Below are 5,648 nucleotides of genomic sequence, written 5' to 3'. Positions count from 1 at the left end.
CAGGAGAGGTCTGCCACACCATGTGGTCACCTCCAGGGCAGGCGGGAATTGAACTCATGCGGAAGCGGCTTTAGATTCTCAGTGCAGTGCTTTAACCCGCTGCGCCACCAGGGAGGGCCCTCTTAAAAGATTTTTGATGTAAGTTTCTATGTTTAGTATGGCGTGACCAAACATAATATCTTCATATAATATTTATGGGAAAAAGGTAATATATAAATTTTTAAAAATGAGATGATAAAACAAAATAAACTCTGAAGTCACTATTATCCTATGATCCATTTGTGATATGTCGTGGGTTGATTCATGTCGTGGGTTGATTCATGTCGTGGGTTGATTCAAGTGGTCTCTAGTTACTTTTCTGGTAAGCTACTAACTGAAATTTTCCAGTATTGGAAAATTTGTGATGTGTCAAATGATAAAATACAAGGGAAGCAAATTAACTCTTAGTGCTATAAATAATTAAAAATATACTATGTCTTTAATAAATAAGTGATTAATAATTCTTATTGCAAGATTCACTGACTTGTTTCTTAAGAAAGCTATGGGTAACTGGGGTAGGTATGGTGTGATAATATGTTGCAGAAGAGGTGGGATCTTATATTTCTGAGTCACATGCAGTATAATAACAAAATTATTTAAAGAGAGAATATGAATTCCAGGTCCAGGAATCAATATTACAGTTGTTTGGATCATTTATGTAGTCAACTTAGCTAAACAGAATTGCATTTGGGGGGTCAAAGGATGGTGTAAATACTTATCAACTTTTTTCATCATGTCATCAGCCTGTCCAAATAGAATCAATCTCGATAGGAATCTGGGGATTCCCTTTTTCTCTCTATCCTTTTTCACTTTTACCATTTTATCACTAATCTCCTCAATCTATACTACCTTCTTATTTCTTCCAGAGGCTTAATTCCATTATGGGCCTGTTGCTATCCAGTCAGTCATTACTGTTTACAAGCAGGAAAACTTAGATACTTCTCAGTGTACAGAGTGGAACAAGGAAAAGATACTTCTTAACACAACTGATTGCTACCCACAATTTGTCTTTCTTCCATCTTGGAGTTTGTGGAGGCCCTGCTGGGAAAAGGAGTTTTAAAAATAAGTTAGAAGGCTGTGGACCAAAGCCATCTTTGCTGGCTACAAGTGGGGTTTCCAGAGCCAGAGGAGGTATACAGTTCTTGAAACTGACCGTCTTTATGGTTGTAGTTATGAAACTGAATTCAATCTAGATAAGAGGTATGCTCATGTGTACAAAGCAAAGAGCAGCACAATGACTTTTAGTGGCAAATCGAGTAAAACTAAGGTAGTCTGAGTAAAGGTGAAGTGTATACATGGAAAAAAAGGTCTGGTTTGCACCAAATCCCAAAGCGACCTTCCTGCTGTAGGTCACAAAACACAGAATTCATGTGATATTTTGCCCACTATAAATAGGCGTTGTTTGTGGATTTATTAAAAAATATAATAATTGTTGCTGTAACCTAACTCATGTGCCCAGTTTCTTTTGCCTTTTTTAAGACTCACTTTTCACCTTTTAACATTTTAATATCTACCTCATCCCCAAATGCACTTCAAAGAAATGAACAATAGCAGACATATTTTCAGAAAGTGACTGTTTCCAATCATAATTGATTGTGTGAGGTGGTGGAAGCTTCAAGAATCTGACTGGACCCAGTGATGAGGCTGGAGGGCAGGAGATGGTTGGTGGACTGGCCTGGTTGTCTTGAAGTTGCGTTAGCATAATTAAAGTCCAACTTTATCTTTAGCTCCTCCCCATAGAATACATTCAATGGGAAAATGTTTCCTTGGTACTAATTGGTATTTTCAACAGCACTGATTCTAATTAGGTAAGGGAGTCTTAGGGTCTTGATTTGATAAAGCTTTCTAGGGAAGCAGATTGTGAACGTGTGGTCCGGAAAGGCAGTGGGAAGACTGCTCGACTTCTCTCTTCTTTGACACTCTGTTCTGTTTTGCCAAACTGAGCTTTTGGCAGCTTTGGCATTTGAGAGTCTGGGAAAGGCTTCTCTTTCAAACTTGTACATGACTGGTGCCATTGTAAATAGATCCCTGCTCTCTGGAATTAGATGATGAAAGCTTTTTCTTTTTTTTGTGAGTTGATTTCATGGGTTCTGAAAACTTCTTTACCATCACTGATGGTCACTCAGTTCACTCAGTTTATCCCAAAGGTTATTTATTTATTTTTTATTAATCAGTCTATCTATTTACATTATGGTTCATTTTAAAACAACTTTTACTTCCCCCTCCCCCACTTTGCCTGCCTGTCATCACCATAGTCCCCCACATCCTCCTCCTTCCTTCTAACCCCTTTCTATCTCTCATTTAATATCTCAGAAGCTACTGGAAATCTGGCATTCCACATTTTAAGTGAATGCTTTGTGAATTTTGAAAAAATATATATTCCTTGTAACTACTTCAGAAGTCAGGATATAGATCATTCCCATCATCCCAGTGAGTTCCTTTTTGTGGCTTTTCAATCAATCCTCCTCATCCCAGAGTCCAGACAACCACTGATCCACTTTCTGTCAGTACAGATTAGATTTTCTTATTATAAAATTTCATGCAAGGGAAGTTCTACAGTGTGTATTCATTTGTGACTAGTTTCATTAGCTTAGGATAATGATTTTGAGTTTCATCCATGTCAATGAGTGTATCATTAGCTCATTCATTTTTATTATTGAAAAGTTATTCCATTAAATTGATATAGCACAATGTGTTTATCAATGTATTTATATATTTGAGTTGTATCCAGTTTTCAGCTATTATGAATAAAGCCATGGTGAACATTCATGGGCAAGTCTCCGTATGGGTAATTGTTTTCTCTGTTGAACACTCAGTGGTATTTTGGAGAAATGTAGTAAATTTATATTTAGCTTCAACAAGTGCTACACCTTTTACTAGCCCATTCTGATGTGTGAGTGTTCCACTTCCAAATATCTGATATTGACAGCTTTGGAATATTGAATTATCTAAATACTATGTAGTGATAATCTCGCTTTGATTTTAATTTTAAATTTGGTGATGATTTACTGATATTAAGCATCATATGTCTTTTTTTATAAAGTATTTTTTTTAAATATGCTGCCCTGACACAGTATCAGAAAAAACAAAGATCCTAAACAGATATTTGCTAAATGTAAATTAACTGAATAGTTTTCTCATTCTTAATTTAATTTTCTTCATGTTTACTTCAGGATAATTTTAAAACATTTAATTTTTCTATACTATTTTATGGAATATGTTTCATTAGTTAGTTTTTTTTATAAAGATTTATTTATTTGTGCATACAGAGCTGGGGTACAGGCCAGAGGCTCAGGGGCGGAGAGAGGCTTCACCAGAGACAGCGGGTGGGTCAGGAGAGGTCTGCCATGCCATGTGGTCACCTCCGGGGCAGGCGGGAATAGGACTAAAGTGGAAGTGGCTTTAGTTTCTCAGTGCTGTGCTTTAACTTGCTGTACCACCAGGGAGGGCCATTAATTAGTTTTTGTATGCCATTTTGTTGATATGTTTCATTAATTAATTTTTCTATACCATTTTATTGAATATGTTTTATTAATTATAGGCTTGCCACTGTTATTTCCTACTATTAATCATTGCAAACTTTAGATTAGATCTGTGATAAAAACCTAATTTTATCAAAATATATTTCCCTTCATGAAAACATAATCTAAGCTCCAAATAACTATTTAAAAATGAAACTTTAAGTCAATGTTTGGGAATGTCTACAAAGTAGGTAGTATCTTTGTTTCTTACCTTATTGTTGTATAAGCAATTAAGGGTTAGGAAATTCAAAGGTGAATTGCCTAGAAAGGAAGTGATCTGTATTATCTCTCAGCATTATAATTGCTTTTAGCCCTGACTCAATGAAGAGTGTGTGTACTGTGTACAACTAACTGAGCCTGGACACACCACTGCACACACACACCCTACCCTTTCAATTCTCTGTTAAGATCAAGTAATCAGTTAGAAACAATAGTGTTCTTGGTTTATACACACAGTCATCCAAATAAAAAGTTGCCTGAAGGAAAATTCTCCTGAGGCAAGGAAATACAGGAAATAGAGCATAATAATAAAGCTCAGATGTCAAGAGCAGGAAACTCTTTTAAACCTCCATTGATTTGGCCATTTTGATTGAATTTTTTAACAAAAAATCCCCCTTGTTTGTACTATTCTTTAACACAGAAAAGAGGGTGGGGGAACCTTACTCATCCTCTGAGGCACATTTTAATTATTATTCATCTCCAACTTGGCACATTACATTGACAGCCCTTTTTAAGCTTGAATTTTTCTTATGCTTAAGTACTTCTTTTGTGTATGCTACTTTTTTTTTAACTGAATTATAGTGTACAATGAGAAGTGGTTCCTTAAAGCACAAGATAGAATATGTGATCATCAGTCTAATTTCTAGTCAATGTTCATTATTTCTCCATGATTCTTTACTTTGGTAGTTTAATCACAGCTCTTAACAGCTACCTTGAAATTTGGAGATAAAAATAATGTCTAATTTTGGTATCCGTAGTCACAAAAATAGTGGTGAACACATTGTAAACTAAGATAGATGGGTGAGTCCTTAGATATTCTATTTTATATTGGTGTGGAGACAATTTCTTAAAACATTTACTAGAGTTTGAGTTGAGAAAAGGGGAAAGTAGAGGTTAAATAATGGGTAATTGGTTTCTGATAAGAGCTGGACCTGAGTACTTAAATCCTGCTTTTAGTGCGGGTTGTTAACTTACTGAAGGTAATTGAATAATCTCATTTATTGTTTATGATATTCCCCAAAAGGTAGGTCATACTAACTTCAATCTAGAAATGTTGTTGAGGTCCTTCAGCTTTAGTAGATGATGACCCCAGGTTACAATAATGTGTGCTTATTTTCGATGGTATTTATCAGGTTCAGGATCTCTAGTGTTCACAGGAAGGTTTCACTTATGACTCAAGCAGCATGCACCTTGCCACATTATAAATGTCCTGGGGGAGAATCCACATCACAATAGGATAAATACACAATGCAATTGGCAGCAAGAAAAAGGGGGAAATGAACCCTTTTGCAATTTAGGGAGACTGGTAACTGAAAATTGGCATGACCAGGTCCACAGAATTTTGGGTATCCATCTGTCTGCAGGCATGAAAAGGCCACTTCTCAGAGCAAGAATCTCCTGCAGCTATTAACAAAACCTGAAGAAGGCTTAAGGACTACTGCACAGAGTCCACAAGCATCTCGTGTTTGGTGCTCATACTTACATCACTTTCCAGATGTGTAGTAAACACCTGTTAATTTTAATTGACATGGAGTTGCTAAGCACAGTCTGTTTTTTGTCTGTCCTTGCCTTTTGCATATCTATTTATCAGCATCTTTATAAAGAAGTGGCTGTCTTTAATTGACAACTTTAAGTTGCTTTATCCCATTGCCCCCACCTCCTGGTCAATCATGATCTTTGCAACATCAATAGTGGATAAACTCAGGTTTGGAAAACTCTGAAGTTCATGTTTGTCTCTTGTTTCTAAACCTCTGTTAGCAACAGTATTAGTCATCACTCCTCTAGCTGCCCACTATTCTATTTAAATATCCCTCTTTGGGTGTAATTTTTCCTATGTTTCCTTTTTTTGCCTCATGGTCATGACTGTGA

This window comes from Condylura cristata, unplaced genomic scaffold (genome assembly GCF_000260355.1).
Source record: "Condylura cristata isolate star-nosed mole 26May11 unplaced genomic scaffold, ConCri1.0 scaffold00002, whole genome shotgun sequence".
Classification (NCBI taxonomy): domain Eukaryota; kingdom Metazoa; phylum Chordata; class Mammalia; order Eulipotyphla; family Talpidae; genus Condylura; species Condylura cristata.
This window is presented reverse-complemented; position numbering follows the sequence as displayed.